Source organism: Melopsittacus undulatus, chromosome 3, assembly GCF_012275295.1.
Source record: "Melopsittacus undulatus isolate bMelUnd1 chromosome 3, bMelUnd1.mat.Z, whole genome shotgun sequence".
In the NCBI taxonomy this organism is placed as follows: Eukaryota; Metazoa; Chordata; class Aves; order Psittaciformes; family Psittaculidae; genus Melopsittacus; species Melopsittacus undulatus.
The window spans coordinates 98385913-98404047 of NC_047529.1; the positions used below are offsets into that span (position 1 = coordinate 98385913).

Consider the following 18135-nt stretch of genomic DNA (forward strand, 5'->3'; position numbering starts at 1 on the left):
CATTCGGTTTTCCTGCATGTAAACACACTTAGTTTGCTTAAATAATTCCAACCTTAGTCTCTGGCCTGAGGCTGCAGACTAAATTTCGCTAAGGAAGAAAGTACTCAGATGAAATGATGATGCACTGACTTTAAACATCATGCTTAAGCATGCAAGATCTGCACCCAAAACACATATTTTGCTATCCTACAGAATGTTGGCCATCTTTGTCCTCTTTTCCAAACCAAAGAACATCTTTGTTCCAACTCTCCAGTCTCAAACAATTTCAAAGCTTTAATCGAAATTAAATACTTGAGGGAAGTGATAATTACTGGAGGATAAGGTCAAAAGGCACAGTGCTACTGTCTCTCCTCATTTTTTCGTAAAGTACAAAAGACAACATCCTAGCATGCTTTTGAACAAGTGTTTTCCTCATGCAGGAGAACTGTGTCCGCAGAGCAATCTTTATCAAATTCTTTTACTTATATTGCTGGGGGAGGACAAAAAAAAGCTAAGATCTTTCCTTTGTTTAAATGCATTTCCTGCCTTCCTTACTGCTATAGACTGTGTTGTGCAGGCCTATTTATAGTCCAAAGAAAGGAAAAAGCACCACTGGAGGCAGGAAAACTAAGTTGGGAAAGAATAGAAGGAAGTGTGGCTGCCATTTAGCCAAACAATCTAGAACTAATTGAGCTCAAAAGAGCCCCAGCCTCAGTGAAGCTGCTGGGAGTGAGCAGAGCACAGTCCTGTTTCTCTCTCCAGGGCCCTGCCAGGGCTGCTAAGTGTGAGAGTCATGTATAGGACACTGCCAGACAGCAAATAATCTCAGCATCTCAGCACTGTGAGAACTCTAAAAAAAAGGAGTGTGTTGAGAGTTAAATACCTATCAAATTAAGGTAAGTGTCTCCTTCCTGCCTTTCTGCTTGCTGTATTCTCCATGTCTTTTCAGATGTGGCCAGACTGGTAAATGAAAACAGAATGAGCTTTGGAGAAGCAACTGTATCTGATTTTTAGATAAAGATTTGGCAGGATGTCTGATTTTTAGATAAAGAAATTTGATTTCAGTTACAGATTCTTCAGAACTTTTCTTAAGCAAAAGGAGCCTTTGCCATATACCCATAAGATAACTTTACTGTTTTCTTCACCTGTGTTGCGTTCATCTTATTACCTGCAATTAAGTACTAGAGAAATGTTCATGGTAACTGTATGCTCCAAAGAAAAATAATGAAAGCTACTATGATTAGGTTAAATGCATAGATTTAGAGAATCGGAGGGAGAAGTATATATAACATACAAGACGTGTTAATTTAGAATACATAAACATATCAAAATATAATTTATAATGGAAGTTTTGTGAGAATTTAGTCTTATACTCATGACCTATATTTGAAGGTATGAACTTAGCCAAAATTGAAGCATCTGAAAAATCCTAGTTCGAGATTTTATTATGGCAGGTAATTTGTGTGCTTGGCCAAGAAAATATGCCATATATAAATGTTGATATATATTATTCATTGTGATCTTGCATTGCGATAGTATGTGGCTGGCATTCTGAGATTTAATTCAAAATGGCAGTAGAATGAGAGTGGAAATTTTTAATCTACTTATTTTCAGATACCATAGACAGAGTTATACTATCATGACTGCATACGTAAAAAGCTCAATTTTAAGGTATACCAGTGCAAAGACCATATTAATTCAATGAATTAGCATCAACAAGACTGACTTTTAAGAGGGAAAAACAAAAAGTTGTTTAAGATTGTGTTTGATTTCTGTGATTTCCAACATGTCTTTTTCTCTCCTAAGAAAGGAAATGTTGTTGTGATTTGAAGGCAGGAGGACAGAAGCTGTAGAATATTAGATTCAGGATTTCATCATGCGATTTTCACCTTCTTTGATCTATGAGAATAACATTTGTATTAGTCTCACTTGTGTTAACATGTTACCTCTATGCAGATGCCATTCAGATTATTCATTGTTATTCAGATATTGTTTAGGATTAGTGACTTATTGTAAAAAGTTGCTGGTGAGTTAAAAGGAAGTATGATGTGTTGTTATTCTACTGTATCCCCTAGGATGCTATTATGTTTAGAGTCTGTTATTGTGAAGATAGGAAGGCAGGATGTCACCCATGTAGGTGAAAAGCTGTGATAGGACAATTGTAAACAACAGCAGTCAGCTGAAAAAGTGATCCAGGGAGGTGTCAAGCAGCAATCCCAAAGAAGGAGATGTTAGTCAACGCTCCTAGAAAAAATCAAGCTTTTCTTTGTCTGATTTCAAAGTAGTCAATTTACAATAATTCTCACTTCCAAGTGATTATAAGCCTGGTCTGGTGAACAATGAAACACCTGTCACAGGAGTGAAAACAGAAGCCTGTGCAGATATTTGCAAGATAAGGAAAGCTTTTTAGACTGCAATTTGTGTAGCTAGGATACCCTGCTCATGTTCAGGTAATATTCCTTGCTTTCAATTTCAGTAACCAATTCCCCTTGCACAAACACTAGAAACAAAACAAAAGAACACAAAAAAAACCCTCATCTCACCCTACCCTGAAAAAAAAAATAAATTTAAGATTAAAATGTGTAACCACCATTATCCTGGATAAGCTTTTGTAAAACACATAGGATGGAGGGAAGGAATAGAGGCAAATCTGCAGATAAACACTCACCCATGCAAAGAAGCGTTGCTATCCCTGCTGTTTGACAAATGCAATTATTTCCATGCAATCATTTCCGTGAGATGTCAATTCCACAGCAACTGCAATACAACTGAAAGGCAAACACCAGATCATTCAGATTTATTCAAGTCTGCAGCACTCTCCACAATATTATTTTAAAACTCAGTATCACTGCATGAATGTAGAAAAACAGAGATCATTGCTTAGCTATAAGGATATCATTTGCAAATCAGCCAGTTACAATGCAATTACACAGGCAGGGGTGAAAAAATCACATACTGATGCACTTTCACATTTATCTGTGGAAAAAATATATAGATGGTACTTAGAAATTGCCTAACTAGCACTCTTAATAAATTCATATCCTTAATGAACAATGAACAGAACAAATTATGATGAGAGGCACAGATGCAAACCCATTGAAGATAGGAGAGTTGCTCACACCACTGAGAGTTGTTTGTTCTGAAGATAAGGAAACTCTACTCCATTGGCTATTCATTTGTTTTCTGTTTCTTATGGTATGCTGTATGGGGAACACTGCAGTAGCTTGAAGCAACCTTACTTTCTTCAATCACAATCACTTTAGCACCTAGGGCAGGCTCAACTTGGAATCTGGGAAAATGTGCCAGCAATATGACTAGTGGTGCTCAAGACATTCTATGCTGTCTCCAAATAAGACAGCTTGCCTTAGAAAAAAACACAGCTTACAAATTACTGCTAGGTTTTTTATCATTGAGAACTTACAGTGCATTCAAGCTTGTTTCTATAAGTGCAAGAGTTACTAATCCTAGTTTAAAAAATGGAAACTGCTTTACATTTTCACATAATCACAGAATTAGCAGTTTTATTGGGGGATACACATAAAAAGATCTGCTTCAAAACTGCAAGAGCTCTCAGGTTCATGAGTTCAAAGATTGCAAACTGACAGTTTTATCCTGAAGATACAGTTTTTCCAGAAGGTCTTAGAATGACATTTACACCCCTGCACCTTATAAAATCTTACTACCTGCTAGGGTCTAACTACTCTGCAGGAGATTCTTAGTATATAAACACTTCTGAGTGTTCACGAGTACTAACAGAGTCGCAATTATTAAGACACCAAGCTAAAAATAAAATAGGAGAATTTGATACACCAAAAAGGAAGTGGAGGTTCACATGTTTTCTACACTGCCATTATTTTGCCAGGAGGTACAAAGAAGTCCAGGGTTGTCAAATGCTTCAGTCAACTGTCACTACTGTGTGGCCAGCACGGGTTTCTGGTTCCAGGAAAGCTGACTGACTTAAAGAAAAATCACATGACTTAAAAAATAATGCACTTTGGGTGACAGACAAACCATGCCATGCTTTCATGCTCGCTCAGATTTAGTAGGATTTATTATTCCTCATACGATTGCTCCTGTGTCTTAATTTCTCCCTAAACCTCTTTTCAACTATACCAGACACTCTTACAAGGGAGCTTTGTGCTCCAAGTCACAGTCAAGCCTGCTACAGGAAAAAAAGAGCAAAGACTTAGAAGTATCAGTGTGTCTGGGGCAGTCAAAGCAAGATTTTTTTAAGAACACATGTACAGGCTACAGTAGTCTCACTCAGAAAAGCAGAACTGGGGGAGAGAGAACATAAAAAGAAACCTAGCTAAAACACATTAAGAAATCAAAGTTCAATATTGGACAGCATCAAAATAGTTCTACAAAGAGAAGCAGCTGCTCAACACTTACAACAGAAATGTCCATGCTAAAAAATAATTTCTTTAATAATGTCCAAAAAATCCAGCTTACAACTATGCGCTGAATAACATCCTGACTCGTGCAAATGTTTATACAGGTGCTTAAATTTAAGCATATGAGTAGTCCCATTGATTTAAAGCAAAATTATTTCAACAGGCTGATAAAATTTAAAGCCAGGCACAGTCATTAGATCATCTGGTCTGACTTCAAACACAGCATGCTAATTATACCATTCCTCTTGTCCAAAATCCAAAAGCTTGCCTGCTTACAACAGAACATATGGATATAGTATGTTCAAGATAAAAGTTTAAGGGAGAGATCAGAATGTTCTACATGAATGAGCAGCAACTCTCTACAGTGAGAATTGTTCAAGTTGACACAAATCCCTTAGCTCAAACAGGAATTAAATGTTGCATAGGCTTTGTACCAGCTTACTGCACATGGGTGAAGGTCAATGTGTTTATGGAAGACAGATTGTTTCTCCCAGAAGTCTATGTGCTACCAGAAAAAACAACTAACTTTACTTTGTTTTCCTACGCTTCTAATGGGCTAGAGAAGTACTGTTGTATAAGCAAGGCTGAATTTAAACTGCTTTACAAGTCAATCTTCATGCCAAAGTGAAGCTATATTTTTTGCCTTCGGTTCTCTCATTTCCCACAGACCTTGTGCAAAGTGCACCTTGCCCACAATTCATATTCCGTTCCCATGATTCAAATATACTTTGGCTACAAAGGATCTCGTACATAGCTGCAGAACACAGGAGTTGGAACATACAGCCTCCAGGGCTTCTTTGAAAACTCTAGGGGAAACGGGATGGCCTGTACTTTGTGAGTAAGCATCTAAAAGCACTGAAGTTGGTAAAAATCCTAAGTGACTGTATTCACAGAACACCTAGAACAAGGTAAAACTCCACTATATGACACAGTATTGCTCATGCTCATGTTCATAGCAAAACTTAATAAAAAATACAATAGGACACACTCACTAAAGATTAGTCCAAGGAGCCTGCAAGCTCATAACCATGCATCTTTATGTCTTGAATTAGCACAAAAAAAAGCATGTTGGCTTTGAGAAGTATTCTTGTCTTTGCCTTTCTCCTCTTTCCACTGAGTTTCAGTGTTGGCAATCTCCTTGTTACTTAGCACAGTACTTCCTGGAAAGCAGAGGTACCCTAGAAGAAGGAGAAACCTTTCCCAACTCTTGACAGCTGGGGAAAATGGCAAGCACACTACCATGTTTCAGTCCTCAGCTCTTCTGTATATTCAGTTAATCTCTGAAATTATGCTCCTCAGCCACCTGTTTAATAGTGGTTGCACATCAGTTTGTCACAGTGGTCCCCAAACAGATTGTGTGGACTCAAGCAACTGCCCAATGCAAAATAGCCCTGTTGTAACAGTTCTGTAATGCAGGACCAGACACCACTAGGAATATGAAAATGCAAATTGGCCAGTCTGTTGACAGTATCACAAAAAACTGATGCCACTTGGTCAAGATAGCATACATGTAGTAAACAGCCAGAACAGTTATGATGTGATGCAAAGTGCTGTGGGAAATCTGCTCTACCAACATGCTTCAACCACATGCACAATAACTCAGCTTGGAGGGGTCTCTGTGAATGTAACATTCTGTCTAGCAAACAGGTCTGGTACTGTCCCACTAATTAATTCATGATAGTTTACATTAAGCTGTAGATCACTTTAGTTAGAGAGAACAATTAATGTGTACCAACATCTCTGTTTAGATAGCTCATAATTCTTAGAATCCTTTATATCCTAATATAGTTTTCCAATGTAGAATTTTATTGTTACTTTTGTTTATTACTGTACCACAATTAGCTTAGGAGGCTGGAGACAAAGGTAAATCTTTAAAGATCATCCAGCTCACTACCAAAGTGAAAAGAAAAACTGAAATAGCATTCAGTCTCAACTGAACTACAAAGTATTCTTTCTCATTTCAGAAATAGGAAGAGGCAAGGGAGGGGAGTGGACAACCTCTGAATTCTTCCAAGATGCCTGATCTTCCTCCCAGTCATGGCTAGTCTCCTCCTCTCTTAAAAAAAGAAGCCTCCATATTGCCTGCATATTATGTTATGGTTTTATACTGCAACCCAGCCTACACGGAATTCTGGACACAGCATATAATTCTATTATAATTCTATCCATTCACTTTTATTAGAATACGAGGATGAGTACCTGTCTTAAGCAATAATTAAAAGCAGAAGTAAGATAAAAGAGTACAATAGTGTCCTCATACCATTAAGAGACATGGAATATTAGCAACAGAGAAAGGCCCAGATTCAAACAAGTGTAATAAATCTAGTAGTTATATATACATTCCAGTCATATGTTTCTGGGCTTTCCACTATGGAGACCAAATGCTCTGGAGAAAACTAAGAGCCTTCTAAAAGTCATGAGAAGATGGCTGGTAGGATAGGAAGGAGCCCCTCGGGAACATGGCACTGTGGGCCTGGATCACTGGCAGAGGGACTTAATCCCCACAGAATTCAGCAGTCACAGTAACAAACACCCAAATTTCTACTGAGCAACTGAAAACATTAGTTAGAAACTTAAAACTGAGCTGAATGTTTACTGGGTCAAGAAAAAAATTCCCCACTGCCTGCCATGATGTAACTCATCTATCAAAAGGTAAGTCTTTACTTCGGAGCCTAGAAGTGTTATTGTTTTTTGATGTCACACTTGGAAGAAATGTTTAACAGAGCACGTTTTTTTCCTCTCCATTATTTCTAAGAATGGATTTATCAGCTATTTTAGTTTACTTCACAAACTCCAAATTTCAAGCAGGTACACAGCATGTCAAATCTCAGTTTAAATTATGTTATTTTTATGTAGTTAAAATCACTCAAAAGCACTTTTTTCCAGTTGAAAGGAACCAGCAACCTTTATTCTAGGCATTGCTATGGGCTGCACCTGTGACATGTAATAGCTGAGAAAAAAAAAAAAGAACTGATTTCCAGGGTCATACCTAAGGATGACCTAATTTGGTGATACTTCTCATCTCTTGCTTTCTTAGTCGTAACATGCCTACTAGCTGTACCCATGGGTATGAAATGGGAGGTACACTGCATTTGCAGTACTCCTGTGCCCCCTAGAGCATTGAAGAACTTGGAATCGACTGGACTTTTTAGGATTGCTGGGGATGTAACATAGCCTATAGATGTTTAAAGCTGATTTAATGTAACGTAAGGCTGAGAAACTTATGTACAGTATTTCCAGCAAAATTTCCTTTCCATTATGTCCTTCAAATGCCCTTTAGGTGACAGCTTAGTGTAAGAGCTGTTAGACTATTTATAGCAGACTTTTTAATTACACTTAGGTATTTATAAAACAACTTGTGTAGTGAAGGCTTTCATGGTCTGCTTTCATTCACCTTTGCTGATAGTGAAGGCTATATAATATCTCTCTGGAGCAGTGAGATACATCAGCAGACCAGGAACTGCTTATTAGTTACAGATTCCACGTACTCTAAAAAGCTGCAGTCAAATCATAGTGCAACCATTTAGGAAACAAATACAGTAACACAGACTTGCAGTTAGTATAACCTGATATTTATGTCCACTGAGAGTCTTACTTCCTGTTACATGAACTCCAGAAGAACACGTTAACAGAAATAAAACAGAAAAATATTCAGGCAACCCGTAAAACAGCCATCTACAATTGCCATATTCAGAAAGTAACTTCATGTTCCAAAATTCTGCACACTATCAAAGCACTGATACTTGAGATAACCACTTTATCAGTGATCAATTAATATATTGATGCACCTATAGTTAAATAAATGACACATAGCAAACCATAGCCAAGTATGTCTAAAAAGACAAAAGAAACAATAGTTAGAAACAAGCCATGAAATAAAGCCTCTCCTACAGCAAGGAAAGGCTGTTGATCCATTTATCCAGCATCAATAAAAGCAAACAACTTCCTCATCACAAACTGAACCAAGATTATTTAGTTCTTTGAAAATAAGTAATCTAATAACAGCTATCCGTAAAACCTGACATAAAAATTTTAACCTTACATGTACCCATTCTATAACAATTCAGTGCTAACTGTACTCAATTTTTTGGTCCTGTTCAGCATTTCCCATAGCCTGTCTGAGAAATCTATGTTAATATCTTCATTTTTATTTGAAGTATCAATGTCTACAGAGAAAAATATACCTCCCTCAATCCAGTCTTGAATGGTTTTCTCAACAGATAAAGAAGCTAATATACTGTTATATGCTGTAACCAGCAGCAAAACTTCCATCATATAGAAGATAACATCTCAGGGATATAAGAACACAACATTATATTCATTGTGTCTGCATTAGCTACCTTATCTTTTTTGTATGTTGGTATTTCTCAAAGTTAAGAACAGAAAACAATAAACCCTCCAAAAAAATTCTGGTACTTTTATTTTCAGGAATCATACCCAAATTACTTCTCTGTTCTGTTTCACAATGACTTAGATCTATCTAGCATGAGGAACTGATAAACTTTTTCCCACATAAACCACAATCAAGAGTTTCTGTCATTTTTTACTGACCCATAAAATTAATTTATTTGTCCGCTCATTTCACAAAGTACAAAGGCTCCTTTTAGGAAATGTATCCCAAGTTGTTTGTGGAATATTGCCATTCAGTCATTATCATCAAATTATGTTCCCACATGGAGCATGACTACCAAATAAAAATAGGCAGCTATTCAGTGCAGAGTGATGACTCTGTTCTGTGTGCTACTTGAAATAGCCCAGTACTACCAGTATTTAATCAATGATATCAAAGGGTCTTGAAAAATGTAAAAAGAGTGCAATTGATATTGCATAAGAGAGACAAAATACTATTAATGGCATTTGTGGACTGGTAGACTATTGTGGATCACATTTTGATCATAGAACCATAGATTCATGTTTCTTTCAGTATCAGCAGAGAGTAATTTTTTAACAAAGTTTGTAAAGAAATTCAGGATTATTTTTTAAGTTACGTATAAAGCTCTGTTACCTTTGATCTCAAATGAAAATGATTTTCAGGGAGAATGAAATTACATCTATCAAAGGTAACTCATTTGGTCAATGGACCATGCCCTAAGGCACAGTGAGTGTTCTCTTCTTCCTCCAAACAAAGCCTGGTGAGCAGCCATCCATGGCCAAGGGCTGCAGGAGCTTCCAACTCAGTTCTGCAGTGGCAGCTCTCAGTCCCTCTTTGAAATTATCATCCCTCCAGTGTTCTAAATATAAACAAACTCATTCCTCGTGGGGTTTTTTTTCCCCCCTTTTTTAAATTCCTAATTTTTACAATCATCTCCTCTATGCCTCTTTTAAAGCCTCCTCAGCAGCGCAGAAGGCCACAGGGTCACAGAGCCCCATGCACTGGGACACTCTCTTCGGAGGCCTGATGAAAGTTCCCAAGGAAGCTTGAGGAGGCCTCCTCATTTTAGCTTCCCAGGAAAGTCAGGAGGAGCAACTTATTGACATACTGCCAAACACACTGGGACACAACAGTGCTGCACATAGAATTGTAGAATGGTTCGGGATGGAAGGGACCTTAAAACTCATCCAGTTCCAATCCCCTGCCATAGGCAGGGACATCTTCCACTAGACCAGGTTGCTCACAGCCCCATCGTACTTGGCCTTGAACATCTAGGCTAACAGTTGCTGTTTGCCTATCAGTTAACCTACTATTCCAGAAGCGATCCTCCTTGCACTGCACTTACCCCATTACCCAGCTCAGAACAGAACATCATACCACACACACCTCGTCTCTCCGAGGTGAGGCAGCTGCAGCGGGGACCTCGGGCCGCTGGGGGCTGCTGTGGGGCCACCGTCGGGTACCCCTTTTGGTGGCTGGTGTGTTTCTGCCTTCAGTGATGTCTGTCCTACAGAGCGAATTCATCCGGACGTGCTGCCGGCGAGGGAGCCGCGGGCCTCTCTGTGAGGGTCCTAACGGCCCTAACGGCTGTCGGGGCGCGTGCCGGCCGCTCTGCCCCTCTGCCGGGCGCGGCCTCACAGGCCATGAGCCGGAGGGATTTTGAACTGATGCTCCCTTCCCGCATACTTGTTGTTGCCATAGGTGACCAGGGGGCAGGCGCAGGGGCAGGCGAGGACAAACGAGGCACCCAACCCTGCTGTGTCACCGGCGAAAGGTCGGGGTTTGGGCACCTTCACCTCCAGTGGGCGGGGTGCGTCCATGTCTGGCTGGGTTAGGAGTGTCCATGTGATGCGGGAGGTTCCTGCTGTGAAAGCTTGTCTAGGGAACTCTGCAGTTACCCTGAGATGAGAAGAGACCCACAGAGTCGTGGGTAATTAGCACGAGGGCTTCTTCCCTGCTCCGGGCGTTGTTGGCAGAGCTGATGGTGGCTTGGTTTTGTAACCATGTGCCAGTTTATGTAACATGAAGAGCTGGGTAAGGTCAAAAGAAGCAACCTGAGTTGCCCTTCTTTGCTGCAGCCCTTGCCCACAGTGGTTTGCAGGCTTTCATCAGTTGCTGGCCAACGTGCCAGCTAGATATGGTGTTCCAGTTTAAAATTTTAACAACAGGCATTTGTCTCTGAGCAATCCCTTGCAATCGCTGAAAAATACCCTGTATTATAACCCAATGAGACCGTGCAATCTTGTAGGATCTGGGTTGCTTACCAAACAATAAAATACCATTACTGCATCTTACACTGTGGTATGGCAATTGCCAGTGTCCTGTCTTTTCAGTATAAAGTACCACTGGAGTTTCAGCACAGTATAGCCTATATGCACTTCAGAAAATGACATCTCCCCCTCAAAATCCCATTTCTAACATGCCTTTGTCCTTAAATATCTAAATATGTTTAAATATGTAGCCAAGCTAAAGGGAATTAAGTTCAGAGTCTCAGCTGACTTTCAGTAATGTGAGGCTACCATCACCCTGGAAAATTCCATCAGAATCTGTTCATTTTGTGACTTCACTGTTTCTCCTTCATTTGTCCTACATCTGGGAACATGGGGATAAAGATGCATTTGTTTCCCATTTTGCTCTCTCTGTTTAGACTGATAGTTGCCACCTCAAAAGGGTTATCACAGTTTGACTAGACAATGTCTGGCACAATGCAGCTCCATAATCCATGCTGTAAAAATGCTAGATACCAAAATTAAAATGACCTCCAGTGTTAATAATGCACTCGGCACTCTACTGTCCAGGTAGTGATGTTGCCCCTTAAGTATAGCTAATCCCTCAAAGGGGGATTGTTCACATATTTTGCATGATCTATGGCGTGGCCTGGTCTTAAAGATGCTATGACTGCCACAGAGTTCTAAATTGTCCTGTTCCTGATGGTTTAAATTTAAATACAGCAAACTGTGAAGTCAGAAACAAACCTGAAGAGATCAAAGGGTAGGTGTTTAATTTTCCATTTGTGCTGCCCCTACTGTCAATTAAGGCTTATCTACTGTTTGGTGTTAGTCATTAAAGAAAAGAAAAACAAATTATGGAGCACATAGCACCACGTTCCAGTCAAATGCTTTAGCAAAGGCTGCTGTTATGAAAAGGATTTTCTAATAAGGGGAATAATGATCTTCAGATTCTGACCTCCTGGCACGGCAGTGAGATTTATCAGGAGGGGCATGTGACTAGTTAAGACACACAGCCCCAGCTTGAAGGAAACAGCTGCTCATTTCATGCTTTAGCACTTGGCAGCTGGACAAGGAAGGGTGATGTTTGTGTTGAATACCTCTGCAGAACCAAGTACAGTAAGTGATTTTCCCTGTTTTTGGTTTGGTGGTGCGTTGTTGGTTTTTTTTAACTCTAAACTGCCACTGTTTTCCTATTTTCATCGTAGACCTTTCGTAAAAGCACATAAGGATGAGGCGTATTTTTTGTCAGTTCATTGATAAGCAGTCATTCATGCTCAGAATGCCTGTATTTTTCTGACCTGTGATTAACAGTAGCATTGTTTTTGCTCTTGCGGGAACAAGACAGGTATGGTGTTTTCTTCCAGGGAGGGAAAATGGTGCTTATTTACTTAGATGATGGAGTGAAGAGGTTGTTTATGATGAATGTATTTTCCCTTCTCTGTAGAGCTAGTCAATAGGTAGTGATGCAATTTGAGTATAGAGCAATTGCAGTATTTGTCCTAAAGATACTCACGTAAGGAATTAACAGAGGTAGCCCTCTCAAAACTGTGTTATCAATATGAAGAATGTTACTTATGGCTGGTTAATTTTGGGGGGTGAATGCAAAGATTTTTTGGAAAGCAAAAGGTAGAAGCAGAGAAATACAGAAAGACAGTGAAGATATGATTAAGTGAAGACTGATTCAGATATAATTAAGTCATTCTGGATAATAAGACATAATTAGATGGTGAAGATTGAAAAAAGACCTCTCTAGAAACAGGAACTGAGTCTCCTAAATATGTCTAAGTTTTTAATTTAATTTCTTTTTGGATACTTGCATTTTTTATGTTTCTGTTTTATGAATGATTGATTTCCCCCATCTGATAATCTTTGACTGTTATGGTCTTAAGTTTTAGTTTGAAACACAAGAATTGGAATACAATGTATACATGAATGAACTTTTGATCATTTATTTATGTAGAGGTGAGTTAAGGGTTTTGGAGGAAGACTTTGGAGGAATGAGAACAAACAAATGGGTGGTAGAGATTGATATATGATGAGACCGAGGGCTGCCAGGTGCTTTGGGGAAGGTTAAAGAGGGGCAGAGGTAAAGATTGCTGGACCCTGTTGGGGAAGGTATGTATCAAGACAAAAAGCCTGAATTTTAGAACAGGACCAAGAGCAAACACTAGCAGGCTTAGTGGATCATATGGTCACTCTTTTAAAGATGGAGAGAATAATCCTTTTCCAAAGACTTCTCGTGTAAGAAAGATAAACTTTATTTCCCCCTGAAGATTTTTATTTTTCTTTTAAACCATAGTTTATGGCTTTGATGGTTAACAGGATTTTTTTTAGGAAAATGTCAATCAGTTTCAGTTGTTCACAAAATCAGAAGTCTCCCTGGCTTCCTGCCTGTCCGTGTCTCTGAGGGTAGACTGCCTTTGAACCAAGAGCTGAAGTACTATCAGGCTGTGGTTACATTGCAGCCCTCCCACGCTGATGGCACACGACACCATGAATGGAGCAGGCATAAGAGGCCCTGAGGTGCCCAGCTTTGTGCTCAGGAGCCTCAAATACCCCGGGAACGTTGGCTGCAAGGGGCCCCTCTGGCCTGTCCAGGTGTCTGTCCCATGTGGGGCAGAGAGAATAACTCGTCCACTGTTGCTTTTTTATTCTGGTCCCAGAATAGCTTTCTTTTTCTTCAGAATTGTAGGAATTTATTTTCAGTAAGACAATGACACAGTATGCTTGTATCCAGGCATTTTATATTTGTGATAAATCTTCTCTGTTAAGCAAACTACCCAGTCAGATGAAAAGGACTGTTGAAGGACCAGGCTTTGAACCCAAGCAAACCCTCAAATCCACTAGAAAATAGATAGGAGTTCAGACCATTCCTGTTGTACCTTCTCCTTCCCTATCCCTTCCACAATTGCTCAAGTGGTCAGCTTTTAGTATATTCCCCTCTTTATGTTCGTGTAAGTCAAGGCAAGTCTGCATAGACATGAGGTACCTTAATTAAATTTCAGCATGCTTTCTTTGGGGAAGTACTCAGCCCTTGCATTTCCCAGTGATACATCACCAGAAAGTCCAGCACCTAAGAGAAATTGTTCATCCTGGAATTTTTTTATTATGTAGTAGAAGATATTCAATAGCAGTGTGACCATTGCTGTCCCTCTGCAGAAGTTCAGTGCATACTCGTATCACTGGAGAGCCATGTAAAGTTCCTGTTAAATCTTTTTCCTTTACTCTAAGGAAATGATCGGGGCAGCCTTACAGTTCTCTGAATGGGCATATTTCTTCTCTGTAGCAAAACATCTAGCTGAAAAGTAGCTGCAGTTTTGCCAGTCCCTGTCTTTAGTTGAAAATGCCATAATACAGAGGAGCCACTTCCAGGAAGTTCCTGAATAAAGGGAGGAAACTACTTTTAAAAATATTGGAGTGGTACTTAGGTGGTTTTCTTTTTTTCCTAATCTGTCCAGGCCTGGCTGCAGAATGTTTGTACAGGTATCCTAAACAACTTGTACAGAATGTTTTGCTGTTAACGTATTTGTGTTATAATCTCTTTTAGCTGTGAAATTGATAGACCTGTTTTCACATTTGCTCTTTGAGTCAGGAATGGTGATGTCTTAGACCCAAGTGTTCCAATAACAAAGATGAAACAAATTCTCAGGCCTTCTGTTTTTTGCTGTTCATTGCTTTTGTCTGTGTTTTTTTTCTATTCAATGTGAAGAGCCAGTGCAGTAGTACTTTTTTATAAATAGGTTTTCTTATTGGTATAACATATCTAAAAACATACCAAACAACCACCTGAAGACAAGACTAGAAGCACTGGGACAGGGAAGAACTTTTCTATTGTAGTGAAGATAAAAGAGTATCAGCAACAAGCACTGGCAAATTCAGTAGAACAGACTTGGTGAGTCCAGTTTAGATGCAAAGACCAGTCCTGCAAACACATAGTTACTTGTTGAGCTGATGACCACTCATGAGTGGTCCCATCAGAAAATTCAGCTTACCTCTCTCTAAGTGTCTGTGGGGTCAGGATCACAGTGTGGTGTGTGGAAATACCCACACAACTGATGTTTACAGCTCAGCAGAAAATACAATTACCCTTGAGAATTACTCTGGTTGTTTTGGTGGCCATCTGCTGTCTCACTTCTCTGAAAATCTGCTCCTTTTGCGGCAGTGTCCTCCGACCATATTCATATGGTGAAATGGTTTGACTGTCTGCATTGTACTCTCCAACCTGTGATTCATGCATATTCTCTTTACTAATGATCTGGAGTTTCTCAGGCAAGGGGAGAAGGCTTCAACATCTCAAAAGCCTGGCAGGCATAATAATCTGTTGCAAAATTAGTGAAACCTGAGCTATTCTTGTTCAGAGACTTGATATATTCAATTCTTGCAAACAGAAAATAACTGTATCATTGTAAATCAACACAAATTTGATATTAGTGATTCAGCAGTATATCTGCTTTGGGCTACCACAAAAATCGTACGGAGCTTAATATAACAGTAGCTAATATATATTGATACTACATGTTATAACAATACATTTCGAAATACAACTCCTTCTGCTACTGTTAAAACTGTCTCTTTTCAACCCCTGCTATGTAAATGGATGTTCCACTCAGAGTAGCGGTGAGCTTGTGCTGAAGAGTCTGGAGTATGGAAAGTGTGTACAGGAGCAGGATCTCCAAAATGAATGATGATTTCCATTCCTTTTGAAGTATATTTTGCTTCCCATGCCTGAAACAGGTAGATGGTTTCCAATGTAGAAATCAGTCTTAGAGACTAATATTTGGGTAAGTCATGAATGATATGGTCAAATGGATTGAACATGACATATAGAGTGTATTTATATGCTAAACTTCTTGATGAGTCTGCCTTTGACACATAAACCAAAGTTGCGTATATTCTTTGTCATGTTGCTATATTCTTTGTCATGTTCTTTAGAGAGGCATAACATTTGTCCAGCTTAAACCCTGGTCTCACCAAATTGAATTTCCTGAATCTGAAGTAACATTATTACAGATAGATTTCCATTCACAACCTGTAATTCACTTAGGTCCACCCAGTTCATAACCTTGGTGCTGGCTCATATGGCATGCTTTGTAAGTTCTGACTGTTTTGCAGCGACCCAGTGTTTGAACCCAGAGCTTGTTTGGAAATTTCTGTTGTTGCTAGTGGGAAGCAAAAAACAGTGTATGCAAATATGGAATTTATTACTGGTGGGGAAAATTACATCAGAAGATCTTTGCTGAGCTAGGTCTTTAGTCAACTTACTGTCTGGATATGTAGTGATTTTTGTCATCTGAATCAGAATAGCCATGACATTCCAGCCTTATCACACCGTTCATGAAATAGCTTCCTTATTAAAAGACTAATAATAACCTCCACTGCTAAAGATGTCTTGCCTACTTTAGCTTGCTTACTCATGCTCTGCTTTACCAAATTCATGAACACATACTTCCTGGAACAGCTGCCACCCTTCCTAAAACTCTTGATTTCCAAGCCCTGCCCTAATGCCTGTATATATTTTTAAGGCTTCATTGGGGCAGGAACTGGAATTCACTTTCTTCCCCCCCAACTTCTTCTTGAGTGAGTACTCTTCTCCTTAAATTATACAGTCATGCTCTTGCTTGCTTTCTCCCTATAGCCCAAAAAAACCTTCATTATTTCATTTAATGTAGAATTTCATTGATGTTCTGGGCCTGGTAAATACACCCTGTAGTCTCATCAAAGGCAGTGGGAGATTTGCAGTTCTGCTAATGGGAAGAATTGATCCTGTACCTCTCACAGCTTTAAGGAGCAATCAAAGGTCTTGGTTAAAGAGCTTGGCACCAGAGCCGCACCTACCTAGTATAGGAGAGATGTGATAGGTGTGACGAGCAGATACTTAACACAGCTGCTTGGCATTGCTGACTGTGATGGGATTCTCAAACCCGTTGTTGCACATTTGGAGTGGTTAAAAGCTCATGGCAGTCACCTTCTGGGGTGGGGTGAGAAGTGAGAGACTAGGCTGAGAATCCCACCTCTGGAGTCAGGCCCTGGAAGTGAAAGGGAGCCAGGATTTAGGTGCTTAATCCTTCTTCTGGATTTAGATCTCAGCTCACATTGTGGAACCAAAATAAGAGAGGTGGGTTTCAGATTAATATAACTTAAATAAAGGCTCTTTTGCAAGAGCCTTTATGTCTGAGAGTTTATGTCTGTATTTCAAAATCTGCTCCTTTTGCAATTCCTGCACTGATTTAACTTGATTCCAAAGTTGGTGTCAACTCTGACTTGTGCATGGTTATCTGGTGTACTAATTATTTTATAATATAATTTGTTTCCATAAGTAAGCTTGAAAAGAAGTGAGCTGTTTTGAAAACCTGACTGCAATAGCAGTCAGTCTTTCAATGCTAAGTACTGGGGGAGGGAAAACAAGTCCCTAAACCTCTGTCTCAGCTTCTAGATCAAAATCTTCCTCACACCTCACTCCCTTTAATTTCCTCCCCTTACTTGACCACTTTTTTTCACTTACTATTGGCTTTGCCACATAGCCACAGGATTTTTTCCCTTCTTTTTAATCATTATTGGAGTTATGATCAGGAAATTCTGATAAACTCCTTAAATTTGGCAAATATATGCTAAAGAGTTTCCTCTATAAACACAAAGCAAACAGGCTTGGATTAATTTAATAAGTGTCTCCTGGGTTACTCATGAGGGCAACAGGTATTGGGGATGGCCTAAACTGGTGACTGCAAAGATGTTATGCTACCAATTAACTGAAGGGTATTTATCTCCACAGCCAGAAAGATAGTTGGTCGAGTTTCTGATTCTCAGCTGTTACAGCTGCAGCAACTTGTTACTTTCCAAATAATGGTGCATCTTTCACACAGCACCTCTTCAAAGTATGCATTTTGGGGTTTTCCACACATCTTACTCCTTTAGGTAGAAAATACAGGTTACATTACAAATACTTGAGCTTTAGAGAGTGTTGCATCATTAAGACATGAGCATTGCAAACTTAACTAGTGGGTTTTGGTAAGATTTGTTTCTCTGAAGTCCTGTTGTAGCAATGTGTTCTGTGATTGTGGAAGTGGGCTATTTGTGTAGCTGCAATCCTGTGCTAAATATTATTTCATATCATAAATTTTTAACTACCAAAATAATATTAGCAAACTAAGGATCAAAGTTA

At 39.3% G+C, this 18135-nt stretch overlaps 1 protein-coding gene across 1 annotated transcript in view; it reads left to right on the top strand.

Annotated features, from left to right (window-relative positions):
- The first annotated feature begins 716 nt into the window (after positions 1-716).
- Positions 717-18135, top strand: part of RASGRP3 (RAS guanyl releasing protein 3) — a 57969-nt gene continuing 40550 nt past the window's right edge. Inside the window, exon 1 of the mRNA XM_034061263.1 lies at positions 717-875. The gene's annotated coding sequence lies outside the window, so the exon portion shown is untranslated. The remainder of the gene's footprint in view (positions 876-18135) is intronic.